Raw genomic sequence first — 14,038 nt, forward strand, 5'->3', positions numbered from 1 at the left:
TCTCAGCGGCTCCAGCCCTGTGCGCGTTATTTTCACCCGGTGCGTGTGTATACGACTGTAGCAGTCTACCGTTATTATTGAGATAAAAATGAGACGCAAAATCCAGTATTATCGGTGTAAATCGTTTCCGTTTTTTTAAATCTTAGTTCAGTAAGTATTATTTTGTTCAAAAAAGGTACTTCATTAGGAGAAAAAAAAATTACATTAGTAATACTTTGTGATATCTCTCGAAACAAAAATTCAAACATAAAGGCACATTACATTTTACACAAATGTTTCTTGTGTCACTTCGTTTATCATGTTTTGCACATACAATACACCTTCTCTGGGCGGCCTTCTTTGAAGTTCCTGGGATTAGCGAGATAAAGTGGCGCTCGGTTAGGCGTAATGGATTGTCACCATCAGCCGATCTGCTTCCACGACGTCCCTCTGTTTCCAGTTGGTGGTGAACCTCTAGGATCTCCTTGATAAGTTCCTGTTGAAAATCAGATACTGAAATATTTCGTCTCGTTTGAGTTTTGCATGTGCATTGAGCAGAGACAGATCCACCAAATGAAAAAATACTTCTTTATACCATTTTACAGTTTTTCGTACACATTCTACTGAACTTGCAGCATGTCGCTCCTTTCGACGGCCCCCATATTATCAGTGTAGCTTACGATGCAAGCTGGTTTTCTTTGTGGTTCATTCGTGGTTCTGTCAATTTTGTCAGTCGCTGTAATTTCGCTTTTATGAAGAGTAAAGCATCCCTACTTCCCGCTTGTCCTGCCACTTCAGAGCAAGAAGTTTATCTGTTGACACAAACTCGATCTCTTCTCTTCTAACTTTTTTTGATAAAGCGGGTATGCCTTTGTGGTTTGTTCTCACAGTTCCACAGGCATTAGTCACTGTCATGCAAATAAGAAAATAGCGTTGGGCTAATGTACCAATTGTCAACATATAACGTGTGACCTTTACCAAGGTAACGTTCAAGCAAAGTGAGAACAATGCCTCCAGGTATTCCAACATTTACACCGAAGTCAGTTTCTTTTTTTACGTCTGTTGCTGCGCCCACATAAGTAATGAAGTCAAGAATATAACGAGTTTCACAATCACATAACACAAAAAATGTTACACCAAATCTGTGGCGTTTGGAAGGAATGTATTGCTTGAAGAAGACACGACCTTTGAAGATAACTGAACAATCGTCAATACACAATTTTTAAAAGGATAGAAAACACCTGGAAATACTTTTCTTAAGTGATCCACAATTCGACGTAATTTCCAGATTTTGTCATCTCCAGGGTCCTTACTGTTATCAGCAAAATGTAATTTTCTAATTAACAGAAGATATCTATATCTCGGCACGATTTGCGCAAACATTGCAGTAGACAGTAACTGATCATTGGTCCAATAAATATTTATTTCATTTTTTCTCACTTGCGCCATCTGAAAATTTACAGCAAGGAAACAGTAAACTTCGTCACTGTTTGTGTTTTTCCAACGTCGCAGTCTTGATTTTTCACTGGCATCATTGCAAAGGTGTTCATAATATAAATTACATCGCCCCTCGTCTAATTGAGAGCCATAGTCCATCCCTGCTACACCTCCATATGAATAAATCGTGAGCACGACGAGCAGACAAACTTATCGGGCGCATACGTTCGCCGCACTCACAACATCGAACGTAATCAGCAAGAAGTTCACAAATTTGAAAAAATCGAATGGTTGCCATCATGACTATGCCCAAAGCCTACTTTATGTCTTGCATATTTATGGGAACAGATAAATACGTACCTAGAAACGAAAACCAAAAAGTAAAAACTCTTCTAAATGAAAAAGAATTTTTCCAAATTATCTCAAACTCACAAAGAATGAAATTAAATAGCGAAGGAATTGGAAACTACAAATTATTTAAAGGAATGCAAACGAAAAAAAGTCACTCAATATCTAGCGCTGTCTTTTAAAAACACATTAATTTATTTCACTTTACAATGATGGCGCTTATACACAGCAGGTAACCGTTTTATTATTTATGACTCGAAAATAAAGATATTAGTATCTATGAGTAAACTATGACGTCATTGGTAAAGCCGACCGGTTGTATCCCACTCTTCAGTTGACCCCAACTTAGGTACTATAGATGTATACGATACATGTCCACGACCTGTTGCTTCTGTACTTCAATTTTTTGTTTCTCAACATTCGTCTATGCTTTTAAATCTTTGCAATGCAAGCTGTGTGGTAACGCATGGCGTCGTTGATCAAAGGCGACGGGTTGTATCCTATTCTCCAATATTCTCACACTTTTTCATCTTTGCTACAGTGAAATGCTCTCTCCTACTGAACAAGTGCACATAGCGTTTTCAGTTATGCATTTTAGAACTCTTTACTATACTCCGTTCATAATAAGAATAAACCTGATGTAAACAAACACAAAAGCGATGACTGATCAGAAGCAGTAGCACATGTACACTGGTGGTGCTACGCTCTTGGAAGTAGGTCTTACTTACATATGTGTTAGATATAGTATTGCTAAGTCACGTTAAATGAAACTTTAAGATGTTCAAATGTAGTAACAGCTATCAACATTTTACTTAGTCACGCTTTAGCTACGTAGTTTTCATTTCAAACATCGTCTACAGTCACAGCCTCTGCATTGTTGTACTCTGATTGTCGCGCTGTCAGTGCGCAGTATGAAAATGGCTGAGGCTGCTCCCTGTTCCGTAGTGAAACACGGCTAAAAAAGAGCCGAGATACAGGTTGTTCTTAACGTTTTTCACAAATTTATAGAGATAATCGGCTTTGAAGTTTTTCGATGGACTATTGTATACAGCTGAGACACAAATGGTTAAAGGAAGTCTAGCAAAATCGTTAACATAACAGATAATCAACTGCAGTTCATGCTTCATCTACATCTACATCTACATGGATACTCTGCAAATCACATTTAAGTGCCTGGAAAAGGGTTCATCGAACCACCTTCACAATCCTCTATTATTCCAATTGCGTATAGCGCGCGGAAAGAACGAACACCTATATCTCTCCCTATAAGCTCTGATTTCCCTTATTTTATGACGGTTATCATTCCTCCCTATGTAGGTCGGTGTCAATAAAATATTTTCGCATTCGGAGGAGAAAGCAGGTAATTGGAATTTCGTGAGAAGATTCCGTCGAAACGAAAAACGCCTCCGTAGTAGGTCTGTTACATTTTCTAAGTGTCCTGCCAATAAAACGCTGTCTTTGGTTAGCCTTCCCCACAACATTTTCTATGTGTTCCTTCCAATTTAAGTTGTTAACAATTGTCATACCTAGGTATTTAGTTGAATTAACGGCTTTTAGATTAGACTGATTTATCGTGTAATCGAAGTTTAACGAGTTCCTTTTAGCACTCATGTGGATGACGTCACAATTTCCGTTTTGTCATTTGTTTTGATCTACTGATGACTTTATTAGTTGATAAACGACAGCGTCATCTGCAAACAACCGAAGACGGCTGCTCAGATTGTCTCCCAAATCGTTTATATAGATAAGGAATAGCAAAGGGCCTATGACACTACCTTGGGGAACGCCAGATATAACTTCCGTTTTACTCGATGACTTTCCGTCCATTACAACGAACTGTGACCTTCCTGACACGAAATCACAAATCCATTCACTTAATTGACACGATATTCCATAAGCACGCTGTTTCACTACGAGCCGCTTGTGTGTTACAGTGTCAAAAGCCTTCTGGAAATCCAGAAATACGTAATCGATCTGGAATCCCTTTCAATAGGACTCAACACTTCATGTGAATAAAGAACTAGTTGTGTTTCACAGAAACGCTGTTTTTTAAACCCATGTTGGCTGTGTGTGAATAGACCAGTTTCTCCGAGGTAATTCGTAATGTTCGAACACAATATATGTTCCAAAATCCTGCTGCATATCTTCGTTAACTGAATGGGTCTGTAATTTAGTGGATTACTGCTACTACCTTTCTTAAATATTGGTGCGGCCTTTGCAACTTTCCAGTCATTGGGTGTGGATCTTTTGTCGCGCGAACGGTTGTACATCATTGTGAAGTATGGAGCTAATGGATCAGCATACTCCGAAAGGAACCTAATTGGTATACAGTCTGGACCGGAAGACTTCGTTTTATTAAGTGATTTTTGTTGCTTCACTACTCTGTGGATATTTACTTCTATGTTACCCATGTTCGCAGGTGTTCTCGATTCGAATTCTGGAATATTTACTTCGTCTTTTATGAAGGCATTTCGGAAGACTGTTTAGTAACTCTGCTTTGGCAGCACTGTTATCGATAGTATCTCCATTGCTATCGCGCAGAGAATTCGTTGATTGTTTCTTGCTGCTAAGATACTTCATATATGACCAGAATCTCTTTGGGTTTTATGCCAGGTTTCGAGACAAAGTTTCGTTGTTGAAACTGTTATAAGCGCTAAATTTCGAGCTTCTGTAAAATATCACCAATCTTGGGGGTTTTGCGACTGTTTAAATTTGGCAGTTTTGTCCGTTGTTTCTGCAACAGTGTTCTAACCTGTTTTGTGTACCAAAGAGGATTAGCTCCGTCGTTTGTTAATTTATTTGGTATAAATCTCTCGATTGCTTCCGATACAATTTCTTTGGATTTAAGCCACATCTGGTCTACACTTATATCATTAATTTGAAATAACTCGCGATTGTCTCTCAGGAAGGCTTCAAGTGAATTTTTATCTGCAAATGGAAAAAAGAAACATCGTTTTCCGAAGGGTGTATTTAGTGGCCCACTGTCGAAGAAATGTTTAGATGAACAGACAGCTTCTACAAATTTAGTGAAAGGACTGAGAAATGTCATTTGCGCTGGAAGTGTGATAACGCCAGAAATAAGCCTTGTGTTATGAGAAGTGTCTGAACTGAATTCTCAGAAACATTTGGAGAAGGCGAGAAAGACAGTCAGAATTCAATGTGAGGATCGTCAAAACGTATTTGTTCCCCATAGAGCCAGGGATGATATGGACGTTGTTTCGGGGTAGAGTATGCATTAAAAGGACAATCATCTTTCATAGCCATCTGTTTTTATGTAATTCAAAATACGTTTTAATTAGCTTGAACTTTGACAGCAGAGCGGTTTATGTGCCGTCGGCCTGCATCTTATTGGCCAACCAAAGTATCAGCAAAGAGGTCGACATTTTTGCATTCTACTACTATTATAACACGTACTGCTGTGAGCAAAGGGCCGGCTACCGCTCTGCCATCTCTTGGCGACGCCCCGCAACAGCTGTGTGGGGCGCCGTCCGTCGACCAGTAGCAACAGACAGCTGGCAATCGCATTTATTTCGAATTTTGACGTCTTGTCGGATAGTATCTGAAGTAACGCTGATCTCAACAACTGTATATACTTTGTTTGTAATTATGTGTTGATGTAAATGACCGAAGATTTACAATACTTCCTCCAAGAATGTTTAATACTCGTTCGTACAGTTTGTGGCAAATGCTATATACTTTTCAGTAAGTGTGAAAGTGAGATTTTGGCAGGCACAGACCGCGCACCAGAGTCTGTGTCTCGCACTAGAGTCTGTGCCTCGCGATGTACGTGAATGATGATTCTGGTAGCATATTAGTAGTAACTATCCCTTAGATTCGGCGATTTTGCCTAACGTGATACAAATTTTTGATCCTCAGATACACAGGCCTCACGGCGCCAAGCCGCTGCTGCTGCAAACCAGCATCAGCGCAAGAGCGTCTACTTCTTTCACGAAAGTGTAACGACTTTGTTCTCGACTATCAATCGGTGTGTCATTTACGAAGAAATGGTGCCGCTCTTTATCATTTACAAAGAACTGTGCTGTTGCCGTATGCTAAGGTGCAAAATGCATGTTACGCTAGTTACAATACACGGTGACTTCCTTCTATTCTCCTGAAGCTCGTATGCAAACTTTTACTACTTGCTAAGAAAAACAAAACGTCGCGACAGAAACAGACACCATAGCCTGTAAATTACACTAACAGACGTACTGTGACAGTGATATCTACACTAAAATTTAGTTGATAAGAAGTCAATTATTCTGGTGATCGTAAGTTTAATTACTTCGACAAAAATGTGATTCACTGAGACATAAATGACTCATTCACACAGAGAAAGTAAAATTATGTTCTACTATAATTTCAAAAAAGAAAGCTTCAAATACACTCCTGGAAATGGAAAAAAGAACACATTGACACCGGTGTGTCAGACCCACCATACTTGCTCCGGACACTGCGAGAGGGCTGTACAAGCAATGATCACACGCACGGCACAGCGGACACACCAGGAACCGCGGTGTTGGCCGTCGAATGGCGCTAGCTGCGCAGCATTTGTGCACCGCCGCCGTCAATGTCAGCCAGTTTGCCGTGGAATACGGAGCTCCATCGCAGTCTTTAACACTGGTAGCATGCCGCGACAGCGTGGACGTGAACCGTATGTGCAGTTGACGGACTTTGAGCGAGGGCGTATAGTGGGCATGCGGGAGGCCGGGTGGACGTACCGCCGAATTGCTCAACACGTGGGGCGTGAGGTCTCCACAGTACATCGATGTTGTCGCCAGTGGTCGGCGGAAGGTGCACGTGCCCGTCGACCTGGGACCGGACCGCAGCGACGCACGGATGCACGCCAAGACCGTAGGATCCTACGCAGTGCCGTAGGGGACCGCACCGCCACTTCCCAGCAAATTAGGGACACTGTTGCTCCTGGGGTATCGGCGAGGACCATTCGCAACCGTCTCCATGAAGCTGGGCTACGGTCCCGCACACCGTTAGGCCGTCTTCCGCTCACGCCCCAACATCGTGCAGCCCGCCTCCAGTGGTGTCGCGACAGGCGTGAATGGAGGGACGAATGGAGACGTGTCGTCTTCAGCGATGAGAGTCGCTTCTGCCTTGGTGCCAATGATGGTCGTATGCGTGTTTGGCGCCGTGCAGGTGAGCGCCACAATCAGGACTGCATACGACCGAGGCACACAGGGCCAACACCCGGCATCATGGTGTGGGGAGCGATCTCCTACACTGGCCGTACACCACTGGTGATCGTCGAGGGGACACTGAACAGTGCACGGTACATCCAAACCGTCATCGAACCCATCGTTCTACCATTCCTAGACCGGCAAGGGAACTTGCTGTTCCAACAGGACAATGCACGTCCGCATGTATCCCGTGCCACCCAACGTGCTCTAGAAGGTGTAAGTCAACTACCCTGGCCAGCAAGATCTCCGGATCTGTCCCCCATTGAGCATGTTTGGGACTGGATGAAGCGTCGTCTCACGCGGTCTGCACGTCCAGCACGAACGCTGGTCCAACTGAGGCGCCAGGTGGAAATGGCATGGCAAGCCGTTCCACAGGACTACATCCAGCATCTCTACGATCGTCTCCATGGGAGAATAGCAGCCTGCATTGCTGCGAAAGATGGATATACAGTGTACTAGTGCCGACATTGTGCATGCTCTGTTGCCTGTGTCTATGTGCCTGTGGTTCTGTCAGTGTGATCATGTGATGTATCTGACCCCAGGAATGTGTCAATAAAGTTTCCCCTTCCTGGGACAATGAATTCACAGTGTTCTTATTTCAATTTCCAGGAGTGTATTTACCGACAATTGCGGAAAAAGAACATAATAGACATGCAAATAATAATAAATAGAATATATAATAAAAAAATAAAATAATAAAAATAAATAATAGAAATTCAACAGGAAAAAAGAATATAAAATGAAAATATCGGCACTCGTTTTGATATAAATATGTCGATATGTCTGCGTTGAATTTCATGTCGTTGAAAATCGATATATTTTGGAAAGGATATAGATATTTTAGCAACAGCTCTAGATTTTATGGCCGCATTCCCTTACCGTTCGACAGCTAGAGTGATACTAGCGCCACGAGGGGTGAGAAAGCAGTCACATGCGTCTTAAGGATAGTGTTTTACTTATTTTCTACTTAATTCAGAAAAAGCCGTTAAATTTTTGCGTTCCATGTATTAGGAAGTTATCAAGAGACGTGAAGTAACATGAAATACATTGAAAACAGACGAGCCACGCTGGTTGAATGATGTAAGCTGTATTCATTAAGAAAATCTTTCGAATACGTGCCTTTGCAGCGTACTCCGCTGAAAGAAAGAGAATGTAAACGCATATGTCATGCACGACTAGCACATATTTCTGTTATTGCCGTGGGCACTTTCCAAGGCACTTAAAAAAATTTTATGGTGTCTAGTGATTTGCCCTTTCTAACACTTCACTCGACTTCCTAACACACAAGTATTTTTGTAAGTGTAATTACTTTTGCTTCAAAAGTGCACGTGTTTAAGATTCTTGCCGTTCGCGGCCCAAGTTTAGCAAATCATTCTTGAAATGATTTTTCCGTGTCGAGAAACAGTTTTATTACTTCTGACGCTTTCCCTTAAGCTACAGTTGTGGGGGCTCATTTGTTACGTTAAATAATGTAGTTATTACATTCCATATAGGTCTCCTACGTTCCACATTTACTGATGTGGCTGAAAACTTAGCGAATAAAACTCTGCTTTGTTGGGTAGATATAAGACGTATCTCTGCAGAAGGTCATGTCTTCAGGAGTTTACTAGCACTTTCTTGTTACAGGAGAATCGTAAATAAACTGCCCTGTAACGTAGCGCTTCATACCGCCGAGGGAACTCCCAATGGCAGCCCCATCAGATTTGGTGGCTCAGTGGGTAGCCCGTTTAAAAATGAAAACAGATCAAGCATGGAAACAGGAAGAGAGTGTTCTGAACTGTGGAAAAAGAAAAAATACAAACAGTGAACGGACAAGTGATTGAATAGCCACGGGGTTGTGGTTAAGTGGTCATGGTGTTGGACTATCAAGTAAACAGGTCATGTTCAAAACTCGTGCCATTTACTTTTGTTTCTTTTTTCACAACATTATGAACTGTCCGTTCCGTCAATGTTTCTTCTCTTTCTGTTGGCTAAGCAGTTGTCATGCTATACGTTGATTATAGAATATGAGTCATGTGGTAAGAATACGTTACCGTCGCAAGTAAACATGATGAATAGTGGGAGCAGTTGAGATACCACACACACGTCTCACAGAAATGGAAACTAATAAACGGGCGTGAATTATATTACGACAAAGGAGTGGAAACTTCCAACATGGAACGCAACTTAAAAAGACGTTAAAACGTATGTTTTGACAGAGCACAGAGAAACTGAGTGACAAACTGTTGCGTTCATTTGTTGCAGCTTATGTGACAAATTATTATACAGGGTGTTACAAAAAGGTACGGCCAAACTTTCAAGAAACATTCCTCACACACAAATAAAGAAAAGATGTTATGTGGAGATATGTCCGGAAACGCCTAATTTCCATGTTAGAGCTAATTTTAGTTTCGTCAGTTTGTACTGTACTTCCTCGATTCACCGCCAGTTGGCCCAACTGAAGGAAGGTAATGTTGACTTCGGTGCTTGTGATGACATGCGACTCATTGCTCTGCAGTACTAGCATAATGCACATCAGTACGTAGCATCAAAAGGTTAGTGTTCATCACGAACGTGGGTTTGCAGTCAGTGCAATGTTTACAAATGCGGAGTTGGCAGATGCCCATTTGATGTACGGATTAGCACGGGGCAATAGCCGTGGCGCGGTACTTTTGTATCGAGACAGATTTCCAGAACGAAGGTGTCCCGACAGGAAAACGTTCGAAGCAATCGATCGGCGTCTTAGGGAGCACGGAACATTCCAGCCTCCGACTCGCGACTGGGGAAGACCTAGAACGACGAGGACACCTGCAATGGACGAGGCAATGCTTCGTGCAGTTGACGATAACCCTAATGTCAGCGTCAGAGAAGTTGCTGCTGTACAAGGTAACGTTGACCACGTCACTGTATGGAGAGTGCTACGCGAGAACCAGTTGTTTCCGTGCCATGTACAGCGTGTGCAGGCACTATCAGCAGCTGATTGGCCTCCGCGGGTACACTTCTGCGAATGGCTCATCCTACAATGTGTCAATCCTCATTTCAGTGCAAATGTTTTCTTTACGGATGAGGCTTGATTCCAACGTGGTCAAATTGTAAATTTTCACAATCGACATGCGTGGGCTGACGAGAATCCGCACGCAATTGTACAATCACGTCATCAACACAGATTTTCTGTGAACGTTTAGGCAGGCATTGTCGGTGATGTCTCGATTGGGACCCACGTTCTTCCACCTACGCTCAATGGAGGACGTTATCACGATTTCATGCGGGATACTCTACCTGTGCTGCTAGAACATGTGCCTTTACAAGAACGACACAACATGTGGTTCATGCACGATGGAGCTCCTGCACATTTCAGTAGAAGTGTTCGTACGCTTCTCAACAACAGATTCGGTGACCGATGGATTGGTAGAGGCGGACCAATTCCGTGGCCTCCACGCTCTCCTGACCTCAACCCTATTGACTTTCTTTTATGGGGGCATTTGAAAGCTCTCGTCTACGCAACCTCGGTACCAAATGTAGAGACTCTTCGTGCTCGAATTGTGGACGGCTGTGATACAATACGCCATTCTCCAGGGCCGCATCAGCGCATCAGGGATTCCGTGTGACGGAGGGTGGATGCACGTATCCTCGCTAACGGAGGACATTTTGAACATTTCCTGTAACAAAGTGCTTGAAGTCACGCTGGTACGTTCTGTTGCTGTGTGTTTCCATTCCACGATTAATGTGATTTGAAGAGAAGTAATGAAATTAGCTCTAGCATGGAAAGTAAGCGTTTCCGGACACATGTCCACATAACATTTTCTTTCTTTGTGTCTGAGGAATGTTTCCTGAAAGTTTTGCCGTACCTTTTTGTAACACCCTGTATTTTCAGCATTTCCTTGGAAGTGATGACATTCATACGAACACGTATACCGAGCAAGGAGGTATATCTCACTCACTCTTCAGACGTACGCATTAGGTGCGTCGATAACAGGTTCTTATCATACAACATACGTACTGTCACTAATGCCGTGTATGACACACCAGACGTGTTTTCTGATGGAGGATTGGGCTGACTTGTCGCTTTGTCCTCAAACGTTTGCGGTTCCCATTTGAAAGAAAATTCCTTTCCGCTTCTAATAGAGTAGTTGTGCGGACTCAACTGTCCCTTTCTTTCACCCTGTTGTTGCAAACGGACGTTACACCACGACTCAGACACAAATTTGAATATAGCGAACAAAGAAAAAACAAGTTGGCACGAGGTGGGTTTGAACACCACTCTCCCGCGTGGCGGTCCATCACCGTGATGCTACTATTTGTTTTACGTTATTGTTCACTGCATTTTTCGGGGCGGATGTCCCATGACACCCGTTCAGTTTTATCACAGAGGCACTTAACCCTCTCCCCAAACAAGCTGAGCTACCGTGCCGGCTCTTGACCACAACGCCGTTGCTACACTACAAGCACTAAAGAAACTGGTATAGGCATGAGTATTCAAATACAGGGATATGTAAACAGGCAAAATATGGCAATACGGTTGGCAACGCATATGTAAGACAAGCGTCTGGCGCTGTTAGATCGGTTACTGCTGCTGCAATGGCAATGGAAAGATTTAAGTGAGTTTGAACGTGGTGTTACAGTCGGCGCACGAGTGATGGGACACAGCATCTCCGAGGTAGCGATTAAGTGGAGATTTTCCCGTACGACCATTTCACAAGTGTACCGTGAATGTTAGGAATCCGGTAAAACATCAAATCTCCGACATCGCTGCGGCCTGAAAAAGATCCTGCGAGAAAGGGACGACTGAAGAGAATTGTTCAACATGACAAAAGTGCTACCCTTCGCCTAATTGCTGCAGATTTCAGTGCTGGGCCGTCAACAAGGTTCAGCGTGTGAACCATTCAACGAAACGTCACCGATATGCGCTTTCGGAGACGAAGGCCCACTTGCGTACCCTCGATAACGGCACAACACGAAGCTTTATTCCTCGCCTGGGACCGTCAACACCGACACTGGACTGTTGACTGGAAACACGTTGCTGGTCGTGATGACACTCGTTTCAAATTGTATCGAGTGGATGGACGTGTACGGATATGGATACAACCTCATGAATCCATTGACCCTGCATGACAGCAGGGGACTGCTCAAGCTGGTGGAGGCTCTGGAATGGTATGGGGCGAGTGCAGTTGGAGTGATATGGGATCTAGATAAGACTGACAGGTGACACATACGTCAGCATCCTAACTGATCGCCTGCATCCATTCATGTCCATTGCGCATTCCGACGGACTTCAGTAATTAGAATAGGACAATGCGACACCCCATACAGACCGGGTTCAGGAACACTATTCTGAGTAAACTCTTCCGCTGTCCACCAAACTCCCCAGACGTCAACATTATTTCCCGTATCTGGGATGCCTTGCAATGTGCTGTTCAGTAGAGTTCTCCAGCCCCTCGTGCTCTTAAGGTTTTATGGACGGGCGACATGGGTTACATCATCAGGGTGGTGGTAGGTGAAAGGGTGACTATCGACCTGGGTGGAGAGGGTATCCCGGTAGGCATTCCAGTTGGCACGGAACAGTCATGGACATACTTTGGGGGAGGGTCAGTACGAGGGTCGGGGAGGGGGCGACAACCGTCTGAAACGGTGAGGAGGACAGGGAGATGGTCGGTACCAATAGGCTCCAGGACATCCACCGGTATGCGGCAAAGGAGGTTGGGGGGGGGGGGGGAGAATATCATCGGGAGTGGAGTTGGATTCGGGATGGGTGTGCTGGGGGATGGGGATGAGGTCGCCTTGAAGAGAGGAGAGGAACCGATGCCACCGCCGTAACTGGGCAGCGGATCGACTATGGATGTTGAGGTCAGCGGCGATCACGTAGGAGGAGAAGGTACGGTCAATATGGGAGAGGAAGTCTAAGGGAATAGTGGCGTTAGGACGGACATAGATGGTGCGCAGGTAATGGTAAGGCCGGGGAAGAAGAGACTAAGGATCAGGTGTTCGGTGGGGTCGGGAAGGAGGGGTTGGAGCCGAATAGGGATCTGGCGGTGGTGACCAATGGCAACTCCGCCACGCGCAATCGGGAGGGGATTATCAGAGCGGTGTAGGGCGACGTGTGGACAGTGTGGTGGGGTTGGAGGAAGCTTTCATTGAGGAGGAAGGCATCCACGCAGTGGGTGGCAAGGGTGTGCAGGAAGAGGTTCTTGTTGGCGGGAAGGGAGCGGATGTTGTTGAAATGGATACAGTGCTGTCGCGCCTGACCGGGATTTAGACGAGGGTGTCAAGACGGGAGAAATGGGCCTGGTTGTTGGAGTAGGTGGCGTACATTTTTAGGTGGAAAATGGAATGGGCGGCGAGGGAGATCTGTTGGAGGGTGTGGGGGCGCTGAAAAGGATGAACATTCTGAAGGACGATGTTGGGGAATGTCGAGGGCAGTTGTAGTTCACAGCATTTACCACAAATCATGAGAACGAGGTCTTGGAAGAAGTATTGTAAATCTTCGTTCATTAACATCAGCGTTACTTTAGATACTATCCGACAAGACGTCAAAATTCGAAATAAATGCGACTACCAGCTGTCTGTTGCTACTGGTCTGCGGGCGGCGCCCCACACAGCTGTTGCAGGGCGTCGCCAAGAGATGGCAGAGCGGTAGCCGGTCCTTTGCTCACAGCAGTACGTGTTGGTTACCTAAGTAGTACTAACACCTAAAAATACCACCACTTGCAAAGTAGGTTAGAAATCAGATTAATAATGTTGCTCACGCAGCATATGTTTGCTTTATCAGGCAACAACAAAGTTATTGACTGTGGATGGTATCGTCATAATGGAAATAATGAAGTCACTGTAAAAAAGTTATTAATTTTGGCACTTATCTTAAATGGATTCCCATGTAGATTTCGTCGAAGTTGTTATGGCTCATCTTGTTGATTTTAGGGTGATTCCACTTTGACTGCAAGAAGATCCAGACCTGTATTTTAGCAACATTTGAAGACCTAACAAATACGTTTTTCAGGAAATTGTTAATAAACAATCCCAGATCAGAACAATGGTATGGTAGAAATAATTTTTGACCTTGTGTTCACAATCCACATTTCTAATAGACTTCTTGTAAATTCACATATACT

This window comes from Schistocerca piceifrons, chromosome 11 (genome assembly GCF_021461385.2).
Source record: "Schistocerca piceifrons isolate TAMUIC-IGC-003096 chromosome 11, iqSchPice1.1, whole genome shotgun sequence".
Taxonomy (NCBI): domain Eukaryota; kingdom Metazoa; phylum Arthropoda; class Insecta; order Orthoptera; family Acrididae; genus Schistocerca; species Schistocerca piceifrons.